The sequence below is a fragment of the Artemia sp. Qi Xiang Cuo genome, chromosome 1 (genome assembly GCF_049724085.1).
Source record: "Artemia sp. Qi Xiang Cuo chromosome 1, ASM4972408v1, whole genome shotgun sequence".
NCBI classification, from domain to species: Eukaryota; Metazoa; Arthropoda; class Branchiopoda; order Anostraca; family Artemiidae; genus Artemia; species Artemia sp. Qi Xiang Cuo.
Genome location: NC_142794.1, coordinates 41,172,781 through 41,190,977, shown reverse-complemented (window position 1 = coordinate 41,190,977; position 18,197 = coordinate 41,172,781). Strand labels below are relative to the sequence as shown.

Genomic DNA, 18,197 nt, shown 5'->3' with positions numbered 1-18,197 from the left:
TACTGTGGCTCGAAGCTTTTACGGGCAGGGGTGCCAAAAACATAGTGGATTCTGTTTATACTGTAGTTACAACAAAGAGGGATGCCCAGGAATTCATATTTTGGATGGACAATTGTTCCAGTCAGAATAAGAACTGGGTGCTTTATACTTATCTTGTGATGATGGTCAACAGAGAAGAAGGGCTCAAGAACACAACGCTAAAGCATACGACAAAAGGTCCCCCGCACAATGCAGAAAACAACATACACAGCAAAATTGAAACAAAAATGAGAAAAAATGGGACACGCTATTATTTCCCTCACTTTTTTGAGCTTGTTGAGAACTGCAGGAAACAAGCTTCTGCAAAAGAGTTGAAGGATTTCAGAGATTGGGAATCCAAGAGAACAACGCCTGGTAGAAAGGATTCGCCTCTACCAAAGTTAAAGTCAATTGTTGCAGCTATCTTTCAAAAGAGGTTCCGCGGCATGAAATTCCTCCAAGATTTCGACGGAGAGGAAGAGCAATGCTTGTTTCTTCAGAAGAAATTCAATATCAAGCAGCTTCCCGAGCCCAACTCTGTTCCGAGGGGTGTTCAAGACCAGAAAAAAGTTTCAATTGTTAACAAACTGTGCCTGATGATACCGGCAAATCGAAGGAAATTTTGGAAGGATCTTCTGGTTTCCGATGAAAATCTAGATCTCATCGAGGATGAAGACGACCCATATGAAGAATAAACCTCTCTGATAAGCTATGGTTTCAGTTCTTCTTTTTTTTTTATTCGAAGAAGCAGTTTATCTTCATTGTTCCTAGAAGATATTTTTTGAAATACAATATTGTGTAGGCACTAAGTTTTGGCGGTGGAATTCTCGTATATTAGCCAAGAAAACGTCTACCAAAACTAGTCTCTACATTTAGTGAAGTTTAAAAAAAATAATCTGAAAAAAATGCAGATAATTACTAAGTTGACTCCGGAATGCCTATTGATAATGTCATGTATCATCATCAGCTGTTCCAAATTAGAAAATGAAGAAAATTACGATTTGACAATTTTCTCGACAAATGACAAATGTAGATACTTGGTTTTGGCAGAGGACAGCTGTATTGACATAGTCATTTTCATGTAAAAAATAATATTTATATCTTTTCAGTTTTCTTGTACAAGAATCCATAGTATGAGTTGCTATTTGTATGTTGGAGAAACTTTTTCAATATTTTTTAATCCTGACACAAACAGTATTTTTTTAATTAATTTTATAACTCCTGAAGTTGACCTGAAAAGTAAAATTTAATATCATTCCCAAAAATTTTATCTTTGATCTTTCACAACCTGGATACACTTACCCTCTTTTTATTTATTTGAATTGTAAGAGCAGAAGTTGTAATTATAGTATCCCCAAAAGTTTCAACTTCATACCCCCAGTTGTTCTTGATATGGCCTATTACTGAGGAGTCTTATTGGCAACCATAAACACAATGACTTTTTTATTCATTTTAAAGCAACATTTAGTTTTAAAGCATAATGGGCCAATTGCATAATTGTGGGGGATTGGCATGCCTAATATCCCTAAAGACATAGTTGCTGGACCGTTCTACTATGCTGAACAAAATGGCTGTCTCAAAGTTTTGACTGGGTGCGTTTGGAAAAATAATGAGCTTGAGAGGAGGGCTGCTTGCCCTCCCATCTCTTGTTACTCTTAAAAAGGCCACCAGAACTTCTAATTTTGAATTGAATTAACTCTTTTAAAAGTTTCAATGATATTTCTAGCTATTATAGAGTGGTTCTGCCTATGATATTGCTTATATGCCCTTTTGAAAACCTGCATTCATACAGTTTTTTCCTTTAATTGAAACTCCTAAACGTCCCCTAAGTTTCATCTTAATACCTTTAGCAGCATTAGTTACACTAACTTTAGTGGTAGCATTGAAAGCTACATATATACCCGGGGCATAACTTACAACCCTTGCACCTGGGCTCTGGAGGGTTGTGTCCACCTTGAAGCCATTGTTATATGCTCTTTGAACTATTTTGAACAAAATGGTTATCTCACAATTTTGATTGGATGCGTTTGGGAAAAAAGGTTGTCAGGGAGGGAGGGGGTAGTTGCTTTACATCAATTTCGACTCTTAAAAGGGGACTAGAGCTATACATTTCTAATCTAATGAGCTTCCTCTAAAGTTCAAGCAACCCCACCTTCCATAAAAAGCTTACATGCTCCAGGGCATAACTTACAACCCTGGCCCCCAGACCCTGTGGGGTTGTGTCAACCCCAAAGGCCTTGCTAAGTGATCTTTGGACTGTTTTTGAACAAATGGCTATCTCAAAATTTCAGTAATATAGCACATCAAGAATATATTTTTCTTAATATAATAGCTAAATAGCTATAATAAATAATTATCAGTTATTAATCTTGTTTTAGAACAAACTTATCTTGTCTTGTGTTTTTTTGACAAAAATATCTGTTTTGTGTTCACTTTCCCATTGAAGACTCAAAAGCCATTCTAATTCTTTCATCATACAACATTAAATAACAAAATACATTTAAAGTGTTTTAACTTTCTTATCTTTAATAAATAAAAAATTATTAAAACTTTAAGGAATAAATGTCAGTATATGTATACTAAACTGAAAATCCATAGCCATTTTTTTCAGTAAAGTGCAAATTATATTCTGATCTTGGGAGAGTATGTGGGTTATCAAAGACATAATTTCCAGACATTTCAACTAAGCTGGATAAAATGGCTATCTCAAAATTTTGATTAGATGTGTTTTGGGAATTGATGGGCATGGGGGAGGGGCTTGTTGTCCTCCAACCACTTTTGACAAATAATAAGAGCACTAGCCCTTTCAATTTCCAATCGAATGGGACTTTTTAGAAGTTTCTATGACAACAATTGGTCATCTGAAAATTTCTATTAGATATATTTTGGGAAAATCCCAGGTGTGGGGGGAGGGTATCCACCCTTTGATCATTCTCAATCTTAAAAATTACACTAGAACTTCTGATTACGAATCCAATGAGCCGCCTCCAAAGTTTATACAATCACCTTTTCTACCCTTATATTTCCCCAGGGCCCAACTTACAACCCTTGCCCTGAGGGCTGTGGGGGGGGGAAGGGGTTGAGTTGTCATCCTCAAAAATATAATTCCTTAACCTTTCAATTATGTTCAACAAAACGGCTATCTCAAAATTTTGACTGGATATGTTTGGGGAAATGGTGGGTATGGGAGAGGACTAGTTGCCCTCCAATCACTTTCAACTATTAAAAAGGGCACTAGCCCTTTCAATTTCCAATCAAATGAGCTCTTTTTGAAGTTTCTATGACAACAAATGGCCATCTCAAAGTTTCTATCCCATGCATTTTGGTAAAATACAAGGTGTGGGGGGGGGGGTATCCTTCTCCAATCACTCTGTATCTTAAGAAGGGCACTAGAACTTCTGATCACCAATCCAATGAGCCCCGTCCAAAGTTTATACAATCACCATTTCTATATATATATATATATATATATATATATATATATATATATATATATATATATATGTATATATATATATATACCTTATATGCCCCAGGGCATAACTTACGACCCTTCCCCTTAGGGCTGTGAGGGGGGTCATCATCAAAGACATAATTTTCATACCTTTCAACTATGTTGAACAAAATAGCTATCTTAAAATTTTGATTGGATGTGTTTGAGGAAATGATGGGCATGGGAGGGGGGTTAGTTGCCCTTCAATCACCTTCAACTATTAAAAAGGGCACTAGCCCTTTCAATTTCCAATTGAATAAGCCCTTTTTAAAGTTTCTCCAACAATGCTTTCTATAGCAACCTTATCTCAGTTTTCATTGGATCAACTAAATTGTCAAGGGTTATGCTCTTCTATGGGCGATATTCAGCTTTTAAGTGAGGTTGCCCAGCCTAAAGTTTTTGGTTTATGTGAAACGTTTTTAAACCAACAGACATCTACTCTCGTTGATCTTCTGAATTATCATTCAGAGTTCCTTCACCATAAAGAAAAGAAAAGAGGGGGGTTAGCATTTTACATATGTGATTCTTTACATTCATTTAGAAAAGATGATTTGATGATTAACATTGAAGGTGTTTTTGAATCTCATTTTGTTGAAATAAGTGTAGCTCATAATGAAAAGGTATTAGTTGGTGAGATTTATCGCCTCCTTTTGGGTCGATCCCTGAATTTTTGGCCCATCTGTAAAGTATTTTTGAAAAGATGCCCCATTCGCAATATACTGAAATATTCCTGATGGGTGATTTTAATATTGATCTTGGTCTTCCATTAAAAAAAGATGCTGTTGACCTTCTGATGATAGCAGCTTTTGGATTATATCCGTCTATTACTATTCCTACAAAAGTCACACAAACGTCTCATATGGTGATTGCCAGTATTTTTTGCTCAAGTTCTCCTACTTCTGCGTCAGTTTTAGTTTCAGATATGTCTGATACTACCCTATTTTGGCTTCATATATAATTAAAGATCATGTAACTTCTAGTCGCCAGATGAATCAAAATTTAAAATTTCTAAATTTTTTGGAGGATAATGTTAAATTTTTTAAAGAGGAAATGAGCAAAATCACCTGGTAGTCATTGTATGATGAAAATAATGCAGACAGTGCTTTCCAAATGTTTCACTGTATTGTTGTAGAAAAAACGGAAGAATGCTGTGAAAAGAGTATTGTCTGTAATTCTAGAAAGTTTCTTTCTAGGTGTCTATGGGTTTCGAAAAGTCTTCTAGATTGTATAAATAAGAAGATGAGAATGTGGAGGGATTATTTAAGTGAACCAACTAAATGTTCATTAGAAGCATATAAAAGTTACAAGAACCAGCTTTGTAGAATTATACAAAATGAAAAAGAAAAGTATTTTTTAAATAAATTTAAGATTTGTGAAAATAATGGTAAGAAAATTTGGAGTATTATAAAATCAGTTTTAAAACCTTCTTCTAAAGCTGCTGATATGCCAAAAAAAACTAATTCATAAGGGAGTAAGTATTGAGAATGAAAGTGAGATCCTGGGGGTTTTAGCTTCTTTTTTCAGTGAAGTTGGGAGGGCAACAATTGAGTCAGTTCCGATATATCTTCAAAATTATAAAGATTTTGTTCCTGAGTTGATCAACTTTTAATGAATTGATGAGATTTGTTCCAGTTTCTGAATATGATGTTGTAAATATAATAAGAATCTGAAAGGTAGTTCTGCATCAGGCTATGACAGAACTAATACTAAAATTGTAAAGGAAAGTGCTGAAGTTTTGGTTAAACCAATAACTTTTGTGATGAACCTATTATATGAAACGGGTATTTTTGCAGCTGATCTAAAGAAAGCAAGAGTGGTCCCAGTTTTTAAAAGGGGAGATCCATTGGATGTGTCTAATTACAGGACGATATCACTTTTATCAACATTTTCAAAATTTTTTGAAAAACCAATGCATAAACAACTTGCAATGTTTTTGGAAGTTAAGGGTTTTCTGAATTTGCAACAATTTGGATTCCATCCTGGACACTACAGAGGATGTTCTTGCTTCTCTTTCTATTTTTATAAAGAAAATGATGGATTAAGGTAAAATCCCTATGGCAACACTCCTGGACATAAAGAAGGCATTTGATTGCATGTCCCATGATATACTACTCGGTAAGTTAGACCATACTTTTTCCTGGTTTAAGGTGAAAGTCTCTAAATTCATTGCAATGTTAATTTTCCTGTGCTACGAAAAAGATCTTGCTCTCTGACCCGACATACCAGCACAATGAAATTTTGCATAAGTGATCTTTGAAAAAGGATCTAAAACTTGGTCGGTTTTTTTTTCTGATAAAATTCCCAGATAATAGAAAAAAAAATCTAATGTGAAACCTGGTAGCTTTTTTTTAAAAAAGGTCTGGAGCCTCAGAAATGGAAAATTTGAAGCAATGAAAAGTACTATAAATTCAAAAAAAACTTTTCAAATTAATTGGCCGGATTGAAAATTCTAGATTCTTTTAATTTATTCCTCCACGATTGTTTTTGAGTTTTTATATTTTGGACTCTTGCAAGGCATTGATAAAAGCGAAAGTCAAAATTAACTTCAAATTGTAGCTCTTTTTTTATTTAGTTTATTCCACACTTTTCAGCTTTCTAATCCGATTCATTAATTTTATATATAATTATAAATAAAATTAAATTTTTACTCTGTCTCTCCTGTCCTACATAACCCCACTTTACACCCTCTGGCTGCAAACATACCCGAGGCTAGGACGGGTCATACTCATACTTGCGTTTAATTGTCTATTACTTGTCTTTAATTGGATTGGAGTTTGTCTGCTGAGAGAACCACATATAGTCTAGTTGCTTAGTCAAAGGTTCGTGCAAATTTGGAAAAAACGTGTGAAAGTTGGTCAACAGGGGCAGTTTGATGTGCTCTTTCGAATGAAACTGAGACACAAGCGATCTGACCCCTTTAAAAGGGGGAAACAGGGGATAAAAGACACCCAAAAAAGGGAAAAGCAAAAAAAATCTTTTTCCTTATTTTAGCTTGATATTCAGTGTATATACTCGATATTAGGCAGAAATTGAAGAAAAGTGATGGAAAATGTGCTTGTAGTGTCCCACCATCAAAGGGAGGGGGGTGAAATACACCTAACAGGAAGGAAACAAGAAATATTTGTTTTTGTCTATTTCAAATTGGTATTCGGTTTGTTTATTCAATCTTATATAGTCACTGATTTAATGGCATGGTGAAAGTGCAGAAGATGCCCTGGGAGGGGAGAAACAGGGGTAAATATTTCCCCCGAGGGAAATGCTACAGAATGGAAATTTATGATCTGTTGTCTCTAAGTTTGTTCTCACCATTTCAGGAGGCATTCTCAAGATCGAGTGGGACAGTATTACATCCTAAATCCTGGATAGGGGAAACCGGGGGCGGGGGGCAGGGGAAATTCCAAACTGAGTTTTTTTTCAATTTTGGCTGCACTGGTTATGATGACTCTACTGGGAGTAGGTGGTAAAGGAAACCGGGGATGACAGCTGTGACGCGCAAAACTACGACTGCCCCCCCCCCTCGGTTAAGAGTCAAATCCGCTGCTATAACTTTCGTTTAAAGGTATGACTTTAATCACTGAAGGAAGAACTAAAAAGAGGTAAAAATAAGAAAAAAAAGAAAAGTGGTACGCAGTTGGTGCCCTGGTTCAGCAGCCTATTCGTTGCTGGCGTCAGAACTGTAGCAGGCTCCATTACAGGCACACAGATCAGTGCATGGTAGTCAAGCCTTAATGCACTTGGTTGATGGCTTGCAGGCTTTCTTGCAGCTACATTTGATCAGTTCTTTGCACGCCTTGGAAGCCTCTGGTAGCGTCGTCCCGACAGGATGCCATTCATCATTACGAGCTTCCATCCAAATTCAGAGGGGGAAAGAAGATTCTGAATGGGTTGGGCTGCTATTCCCCAAATTCGGTCTACCTGAAAGTTTGCACGTCTGGTGTGCTGAAGAAGCGTGTCAGATGTTGGTGGGATGCAGTCAATCTGCCGTCCCTTGGCAAAAATCACTTTTCTCGCATCGTCAACACCCTGGACTTCACTTGTCCACTCATAGCATAAAACTGCAAATCTCTCCAGTAGCTCTTGCATTCAGGGTCTCGTAGCAGTCGACGCAGGCGACAAATCCAAGAACACGTCAGTTGCATTGAGATAACTTTTCCAGACATCAAAGGCTATCTTCTTTCCAGTGCCAGAAAAGGAAAATACTATATCACAGCCTGTAAACACGTAGAAACCAGGTAAAGCTTTTGATTTTTGAGGCCTGTAAGGGAAAAAAATCATAAAAAACTATCTTGATTCTCCCACAATAAGTGTAAAAGACTATTTGACAACTTTTACAGACAGCAAGCCGGAAGGAACGGCAGAGTGCTATACCAATGTACGAGGAGACATGAACTTTGAGGCTGCGTGGGGTGTTATGGGGACAGGTGGAGGCTACGCCACGCTATCTGAAACACTGGGCGTCCCTTAGGCATCTGCCCTATGTCAAAAGAGACTTCCATGAAAACTGAATCAGCAATTGGCACCGTATGGATGGAAACATTGACGGAAATCTTACAGCAGAAAGGACAGGAGTCACTGAAAATGGTAGTTCACGAAGACAGATTTCTGAATAGTTCCTATTGGACTACAGTGGTGTGTGACGGGGGATGGAACAAACGCAGCAAGGGCCATGACTACACAGCCAAAGGATGTGTAGGGGTCATTTTGACACTTTCACTAAAAAAAACTATTATATATGGGGATAAAAAAATAAATATTGTTATATTTGCTTGAGCTGTGAAAAAGGGCAAAAATCCCGTCAGTCATGTATGCTTCATAAATTATAAGGGTCCATCTAAAAGTATGGAGACATACATTCTTGTTGAAGGTTTTCGCATTAGTGAAGAGATGGACGGGTTACAATATCTTTGGTGCGTTGGTGACAGATATTCTAGCGTTTTTTATTCTACCTGATTTTCGAAAAAAGAGGGAAACAACCCCCTAAAATTTATAGAATCTTAATGAAAATCACACCATCAGATTCAGCATACCAGAGAACCCTCCTGTAGAGGTTTCAAACTCCTATCTGCAAAAATGTGGAATTTATATTTTTTGCCAGAAGAAAGATTAGGGATGTGTGTTTATTTGTTTTTTTTTCCCGGGGGTGATCGTATCGACCCAGTAGTGATAGAATATCGTGGGAGGGCTCATTCGAACAGAAATTAAAAGTTCTAGGCCCTTTTTAAGTGACCCAAAAATGGAGGGCAACTAGACCCCTCCCATGCTCATTTTTTCCCAAAGTCACTCGACCAAAATTTTGAGACAGCCATTTTGTTCATCATGGTCGAAAATATAATAACTATGTCTTTTAGGATGATTTAATCCCCCAAAGTCCCTGGGGGGGGGGGACTTTTGAACTTTTGAAGGAAAGTTTTGAACTTTACCCAATGTTTACATATAGTATTGGTTATTGGGAAGTATGCAGATGTTTTCAGGAGGGATTTTTCTGGTAGTGGGGGGGGGGGTCAGGGGTTAAGTGGGAGGATCTTTCCGCGGCGGAAGTTTTCATGGGGGAAGGGAAATTTCTATGAAGGAACTGCCGGATTTCCCAGCATTATTTAAAAAAAAACGATTAGAAATTAAATTAAAAAAACAAGTTTTTCAACTGAAAGTAAGGAGCAACATCAAAACTTAAAACAAACAGAACTTATTATGTATAAGGTTGGGTTTGCCACCTAGTCAATACCTCACTCTTTATGCTAAAGTTTTTTCTAGTACTTTCATAAGAGCTATTTATTTTAATTAACGGCCTTTGTAAATAAGGGGTCATTTTTATAGAATTGGAACAAAATTTGAACTTTAGTGTCAAGAGCGAGGTGTTGACTAAGGCCAGAACTCCTTAATGTATGTAATAAAAATGAATGAGTACAGAAGTTTGTTACAAAAGTTAATTCGTAAGTTACGTATATTTATTACTAAAAGAAACGTTTGTAAATAAAATTAAACAACTTTCAAGAAAGCCATTTAACCAAAAAAAGTAAAATTAATATGCAAATTTTGTTTTAATTATTCATGTACGGTGAGCCAAAATCAAAACCTGCATTAATTCAAAAACTTTCAGAAATTAAATAAAAAAAAACATTTTTTTTTAACTGAGAATAAGGAGCGACATTAAAACTTAAAACAAACAGAAATTATTCCATATATGAAAGGAGCTGTTCCATCCTCAACGCCTCACTCTTTACGCTAAAGTTTGACTCTGTCTCACAACTTTATTTTTTAAAATGATAAAAAAAATTAGCCTAAACAGCAAGGTATTGAGGAGGGGACAGCTCCTTTTGTTTACAGAATAATTTCTGTTTGTTTTAAGTTTTATAGTTGCTCCTTACTTTCAGCTAAAAAAAACTTTATTTTTTTTATTTAATATATAGACTAAAGCAAAGCATCCCGTATGGCTCGCTTATTGAAAAAGAAGAATGTGCAAATCATGGTGCAAAAAAACTATACAAAATACCTCCATAGCCTTGTAAAATCTCCCTTCATGGCAAAAAATAGCTTAGAGGAACAGCTAAAAGACTGTTTGAACAGTCACCATACAACAAAAAACTATGGAAATAACTCCTCTGAGTGATTTCCTGAGTGAAACTATACAAATATCTTTTGTCTTAGTGCAGTTCCTCACCTAACACAAAGCACCGTGGATGCTAATGGTATACTTCCAAGTTCGCTGGTTGCAAAAGATGTCCTTATTTTTAAACAATAGAATTTATTCTGAAGAAGTTTTATGTCTTTTTTTTGTGTACTCTATCTTTGAGCCCATCAGTTTTTTATTGGATTAAAAACACAATTATTACCACTAGTATTATACTCTTGTAATAGATTCAATTTCTGATATACAATGTTGGCCACGATCAAGCAAGTACCCAGACCCCATCATTCAAATCCTCAGTCTTAGGACAGATCCCTTATTGATAGGATTTTTTTGTAATTAGGGAGGGAGAGAGATACCTCAAAGGGTGCACTTTGATGCCAAAAAGTCCCAGCTCTCATTCAGCCATCAAATAAATACAGAATTAGTTCTAACGGGAAGATGAGGAGAGGGTGGAGGTAGAAGTTGATTTATAATCCCCAAGGCCATAACCAGGATTTGTTTTGGGGGAGGACGTATTTTTTTAGGGAGAGGGGGTCCAAAGGGACTTGAAATACTTTACCCCCCCTAATATGTAAATATATAGCCCAAATGGTACTTGTGTAGAATCTGAGTGCATACGCAAGAAGTGAAGTTTTGTTAATGCTAATGAAATAAAACAAGATAGGATGAAAATATAATAGTTCAGAAACAAATTTGGGCCATATATTTGCACTTTACAGGGGGGGGGGGAGGTAAAGCATAGCGTGTATTAAATACGTAGGCACTTTTCAATTAGCTGGTACCCACGCAATAATGTGAAGATCAGATAGAATAAAAACCTGTTAGTCTGCAACACGCAAGACAGATACCCGGTACAAAAACAGGGGTACTAAAATAAAACAAAATAGGACAAAAATATAATGGTTTACAAACAAAATTATAAGATTTACAAATTACAATTATGTGTTTAGAATGCTAAAATGTCATGGGTTCTGTCTTTGGCAGAACCCATTCTCTTTTTCTGTCTTTGGCAAATCCAAAATTGTGATTTTAACATCCATGTTCATTCAATCACTTATCATTGCAGACAAACAGATTTTTATCTGATCTTCGCATTGTCGCGTGGGTACCAGCTAATTGAAAAGTAGCAATACGTAACCTAATCTAACCTAACCTAGCTACATTTGAGTCCCCCTAAACCCCAAAAAACTAAAGTTTAAATCTTTGTAACGGAGTGAGCAATATCTCAATATGCAGCGGAAACCTGTTTATCAATAGCGGCTTTGAGATTTCGATGCAGTCTTACTTTTGCGTTTACCCAGATTCTACACAAGTACCCCCAAATTATATATTTCCCATATAATCTGTCACTTTTCTTTGCCTTGTCTTGCGCTAAGCTGAAAGAAACTGGTTTGTTCTCAAGTTTTACACATCATAAACTTGAGTGAGTAGCGTGTAGTACATAAGTGCCAAAATTCCTTCCCTGTATGGAAATAAAAAAATCAAATAAAATTCTCAAATTTTGAAAGCCTAAATCTCCACGGGGGATTTTTCAGGTGCATTTTCCCAGGGGGGGGGGTAAATGCCTAGAACCATTTTATTAGTTATTCTTTTTTCCTTTGCAAATTATCAAAAACTTTCAGCCATTTCAAGACATCTTGTCCAAGACAAGATTTGATATCTCCTTGAAGCTTGTCCTTTGCCTGCTGATTTGACAACCCTGTATTATTACCTCTGAAGACATAGATTTTTTTTATGATGATACTAGGTGATTACTATTGACAGGTGATACTAAAAAAACTGTCCCAAAAAACACCTACATTGGCCTTAAAAGTTATCTTGAAGATTGAGTAATTATTGTAGGGAATGATAATCCTTCATCAAAAACAATCAGTTGCAGCATGCCCCAAGGCTCAATACTTGGCCCTCTCTTATTCATTATTCACATAAATGATTTACAATTTATTTTTGCCTGCCCTGTAGTTTCTTGCTGCATTTTGTGCCATAGCACTTCATTGTCTAACCCGAGTCTGGATTCAAATTGAGACAAAGTGTTTCAGGACTTTGCAGACAACACTGTCATTGGATGTGCTAATGAGGATGGCGAGGGACTGGTTCATTAACAACAAGAAACAATGGAGCATGTTCATTTGTGGATGGATGCTAACAAGATGAAAATAAATGTAAAGATATCCCATGTTTTGCTATTTTCAAGAGTAAGAAAGCTCCAGCCTTCTTTTAAAGGTCTTGAAATGTCTAGAGGGGTAATTCAGAGACCAAGCATCAGAGATAGTGATAGGGGATCTGTCAAGTATCTGCAGCAGTAGGCCTAAAAATTTCAAGAAATCTGGGTATTTTGAAAAAACTAAAGCATTTTTTTCTTATTAAGATCCTTCGTCTTCTGTACTTCGCACTGATTCAATGACATCCAATATTGCTCTCTTGTATGGCTGGCGATACTTAAAGTTCATACGAATATTATTAATAAAGCAAATAAAAAAGCATTAAACCTAATTAAAGAAACGGATTCTGTATGTTTTCTAGATAGTTTGGAAGTGTTTAATTGTTCAGTTTTGTTTACAAATATTTTCATTCTCTATTACCAAAATGATTCTCAGGAATTTTTTCATAAGTTGAAACACGTCAGGGAAGATCACGAGATAGAAGCCTGTTGGTTGTTCCATTTATGTCATGTATTTGGTCTGATTTTTCTATGGATATTTTATGTCCACAAATATGGAATGTTCTACCACAGGAATTAAGACAAAAACCTAGTCTTGCTTCATTCAAATTAAATTTAAAAAAAAACATCTGAGTAAGAAGCCCTAATGATAGTAAATAATTTAATATGATTTTTTATGATAAAAATAAATGAAAATTGATAAAAAAATTATAATGTTAAATTAATAATTTTATTTTTCTAATAAAATTATAAGCTATATCAGATCTTGTATTATCCTGTTTAATTTGAAATTTGAGTTAAGTTTTATTATTGGTATTTGTAATGTATGGAGGTTATTTGAGTTCATCCTGATAGGCATAGAGAGGACCAAGACTATGTGATATAATTTTTCCTCAACAGGATTGACCCTGAGGGTCAATTATTATGGATTATGGCCCAGAATTTGTTTGTTAATTGTATTTCTGAGTATTTTTAATTTAAGTGTAAAGTGTTAATAAAACAAATCTCAATTGAATTGAATTATATGCCCCAAGGGAATAACTTTCAACCCTTGCCCAGAGGGCTGTGGGGGGATTGTCTTCCTCAAAAACATAATTTCCAGAACTTTCAACTATGTTGAACAAAATGGCTATCTCTAAATTTTGATTGAATGTAATTGGGAAAATGGTGGGCATGAGAGGGGGTTAGTTGCCCTCCAATCACTTTTGACTATTAAAAAGGGCACTAGCCCTTTCAATTTCTAATCAAATGAGCCCTTTTGGATGTTTCTATCACAACACTTGCTATAAAAACCTTGTATGCCCCCAGGGCATAACTTACAACCCTTGTCCTGGTGTTTGTTTTTTTTTTGGGGGGGGGGGGGGTGTTGTCATCCTGAAAGACCTAATTTCCAGAGCTTTCAGCTACATTCAACAAAATGGTTGTCTCAAAATTTGATTGGATGTGTTTGGGGATATAGTGGGCATGAGAGGGGGTTTAGTTGCTCTCCAATCACTTTTGACTTTTAAAAAGGGCACTAGCTATTTCAATTTCCAATTGAATGATCCCTTTTTGAAGTTTCTATGACAATGCTTTCTATAAAAACCTAATATGCCCCCAGGGCATAACTTACAACCCTTGCCCTGAGGGCTATGGGTTGGGTGTCATCCTCAAAGACATGATTTCTGGACTTTTCAACTACATTGAACAAAATGGCAATCTCAAAATTTTGATTGGATATGTTTTGGGAAATGGTGGGTGTGGAAAAGGTGTTAGTTGCCTTCTGATCACTTTTGGCTATTAAAAAGGGCACAAACCCTTCAAATTTTGAATTGAATGAGCCCTTATCAAGTTTCTTCAACAACTCCTTAGATACAAAGTGCCCTGGTCTAAAAGAAAAAAAAATACATTGTGCCCACATTGTTCTTTACTTAGGCAGGACTATTGTACTGCTTATGATATCATAGCTAAGAAATACAGAAGACTTTAGAACCAAAATTTCATCCTGAATCCATATTCATTGCAGTAACAAATTTACTTTGGTAAATTTTTGGCAGTTCATATTATTGACTTACAAATAAAGTAAACATACTACTTGATGCCTTTTTTATGCTCTTCCCAAATGTAACAATCATTTTTGTTGGAAAAGAATTTTACCCCCACCCCTATATATACCAATTCAGGGTAGCCTATAGGGTAAGACACCCAGTAGTCGGCCACCTGCCTATTCTCGGACATAATCTTTTATACTATTTTAATCACTATTTACAATGAGCTATTTGTATGTCCAAGTTTAGGCAGAACTGTCATTTGCTAGTAAATTCGAAAATAGGAGGTGCTGTACAAGTGAAACTATTTGAATTAGTAACCTACTTGTTCAGAAATTCTTCAGAAATTTTTTGATACAAAAATTAAGTTTCTAGGTGGTATAATACAGTAATTAGAGTAGTTTAAATGTCAAAAAGTTTTCAAAGTGATTAAAGTGTCTGACTACTGGGTGTCTTACCCTATATTTGCACATTAAGGGGGTGGGGGCAAATTTTAATTCTGATACAAAAAAGAGGTAAGTTTAAACTTTACAACCGCCCACCCATCCCCTTATGTACAAATATATACCCTGAATTGGTATATATAGGGAAGGGAGAAAAATTCATTTCTGACAAAAATGATTAGCCTACCAATTATAATTGTAAAGAGCATAAAAAAAAGGAATCAAGTAATAGGTTCAATTTATTTGTAAGTCATTAATATGAACTGCCAAAAATTTACCTTTACTTTTTCTCCTAACCTAGGCTACTGTGGACTGAATATCTGCAATAGGCCTAAATTTGCCTTTGTTTGGATAAACTGTTAAATCAATTTGAAGAAAAGTGATGTATGAAAAAATGATTTAAAAGCCTTTTAAGGTTTGCAAATCTATTTCTTAAATTCAGGGAAACAGCTTTGATATGGTGTAAATCCTGCTACAATAGTAAAGACTGCATTTTTAAAAACAGCCCAATAAATATTTTACTATCTTGGACAATGATTCCTGGGTGAACAAAATCTAAAAATTACGGGGAAAATTTCACATAAGATATAAGGAAATAGATTGTTCATGGGATAGCAATTGTAAGCTTAATTGGAAATTACAGAACCTTTTCCTGAAGTCACGCTAGAAAGTTTTATATTTGACGCAAGCAAAATACGCTGTTGCCAGAAATTGTGCTATCGCAGCCTAGTTTTTTCATCTAATTTGATTTAGTTCTTAGGTGTAAACAGGGTCCATTTTCATGAAGATAGCAACTGAAAATTAATTCGGCACTAGTACTCATGAAAACAACTATTCATTTAAAAGGGCTGGTTTCATCACCCATCTGAACATATACCAAATAATACAAATCTCTCACGACGAGCCTCTCAAATCAGACAGAAGATTTATTAAACGTTATCCAATTTACCGATTATCTTACTTAAATATAACCTACTGGATACCCAAAGATTTATGCAAGGAAACAAAAATGGATGAGCTATACTTTTGATGCAGTTTCACCCTGTAAATACTTTGTTCAATGTTCTGTTTATGGGGAAAAAACTATCATTTTCGTCTATTGCGGATCTAAGAAAAGTTTCAGACTAGACGCCGTGCCGATTTGTCGACGGCACACAGCCCATGTAAGACTCACTGACCTGGAAGATATTTCGACGGGATGCCACCGGTGCCATCAGTGCGCTGTCGTATGCACTGATTGTACCGTCTGTCTGTATTTAGCCTTATGTTTTTGTAGTGATTTTTTTGTTTAGATGTGGTATGTAAGATAACGTGCAAAGTAATTTTGTAAAAGTCTATCGATAATAAGCTCTAACTACAAAATGGGACTAAGAACTAACGTACAGCGTGCGCAGCCATGTATTTAGGGGAGGGCGTGAGCCGGAGCCTGCCAAAAGTTTCTCAGGATATTTTTGAAGAGCTTATTCGCTCACTGGCAGCAGTCCTCTTGATTTCCATTATCATAATTTGAAAAGGCTAACAGCTTAAGAAATTTTTCATTTCCCTCTATAGATCTTATTTTGCCTTTATATATCTACTAAGACTATCAAACTGTTAATGGCAACAAACTGTAAGTAAGGAGTGACTCGGCTAAATAGTAACTGAAAGTCTAAAAAACAGAATTTGATAACAAGAGATCAAAAGAATTGACTTTCTATTCTGATCTCAAATAAATAAAACTCATTATGCTTAATGTTACTCATCAAAAGCGATGATCCTGAAGAAATTGTCGTGGCTTTCATAAAAGGGGGAAACGCCCTAAAAAAATTTAAGTATTTGCATGAAAATCACAGCCTCAGGGTCAAAGAATCGGAGAACTATATTGAAGGGGCTCCAAGCTCTTATCTGCCTAAACCTGGAATTTTTTATTAATTCTTTTGCCAAAAGAATGACCACAAATGCGTTTTTATTTGTTTTGTTTTCGAAGGAGGGATCGTATCGAACAAATGGTCTTAGGAAACTGGAAGAGAGCTAATTTGAACGGATAATGTAAATTCTAATGTCCTTTTCAGCTGACTGAAATGAAAGGAGGGAAACTAACCTTCATCAGACACCTTTTTTTCCCCAAGTCATCCGATCAAAATTTTGCGATAGCCATTTTGTTTAACATAGCTGAAAGATCCGATAACTATATCATTGGGGATGGCATGAGCCCCCCAGCCTTTGGGGAACGGGTCTAAGTTATGGCATTTTCCCATTGTTTACATATAGCATTTTCTATTGGGATGTATACAGGCGTTTTATAGGATCTTATGGTACTTTCTGCAAAGAGGGGATTTTCCACTGGGAGAATTTGTCGTTGGAATGGCAGCTTCCGGGGGTAAATTTTTTTAAGAAAAATTTTACACGGAGAATTTGCCAGGACTCCTATAGAAAATCATTTCTATTTGTCTTAATTTCTCTTTTGTGACTCAATTTCACATGTGGAGATGCTGCGGGGTAATTTTCGGGTGGAAATTTTTAGTGCGTTTGGTATTATCGTTTATTCCCTGCGGGGATGTATTTTCCGCAGGAGAAATTCCTTATGGAGGCATTCTCCGCAGCAGATACATTCTGTCGGGGAAGGGGAGATTTCTGGCATGATTTCTAAAACAATTAGAAATTAAATGAAAAACAAAATTATTAACTAAAAAAATAAGTCTTTTTTTCAGATGAAAGTAGGCTAAGGAGAATTTTCCAAGCAGAATTATCCAAAGAAATATCCCTGGGATGATTTTCAGAGAGGATGGAATTGTTAAGAGGAGTTTTCCAGAAGATTTCACAAGAGAGGAACTACCCGTAGAAGAAAATTTTTGAAGGGAAAATTTTCCACTGATGGGGGTGCAGGTTTCGCGGCATTATTTGAAAAACGATCAGAAATTAAATTAAAAAAAGTTTTTCGATTGGAAGTACGGAGCAACATTAAAACTTGAAATGAACAGAAATTATTCCGTATATTAGGAGGGCTGCCACCTCCTAAATATCTCGTTCTTTGTGCTTAAGTTTCTTTGAAAACGACTCCTGAAACACATAACCTGTTTAATTAGAATAACAAACATTTTTAAAGAACTAAAAAACTTTACCGTAAAGAACAAGGCATTAAGGAGGGAAGACTGCCCATTCTTACAGGGAATAATGTCTGTTCATTTTAAGTTATAATGTCACTCCTTAGTTTAAATTATTTGAAAAAAACTACGTTTTCTAAAGAGTTAAAGAGGCTCAGTCACAAGTTCGAACCTTAAAACGTACAGGGATTAGGAGGTGCAGTTGGGGGGCTGCCGCCCCTCAAACCCCCGCTTCCGTATATGAAAGGGGCTGTGCCCTCCTCAACGCCTCACTCTTTACGCTAAAGTTTGACTTTCTCACAACTCTTTATTTTTAAACAATAAAAACTTTAGCGTAAAGCGCG

The 18,197-nt window shown here is 35.9% G+C and overlaps 1 protein-coding gene across 1 annotated transcript in view; it reads right to left on the bottom strand.

Annotated features, from left to right (window-relative positions):
• Positions 1-15,464, bottom strand: part of LOC148956317 (nucleolar protein 11) — a 64,942-nt gene extending 49,478 nt beyond the window's left edge. The window contains exon 1 of the mRNA XM_089094917.1: positions 15,417-15,464. The gene's annotated coding sequence lies outside the window, so the exon portion shown is untranslated. The remainder of the gene's footprint in view (positions 1-15,416) is intronic.
• Between the last annotated feature and the right edge of the window lie 2,733 nt (positions 15,465-18,197).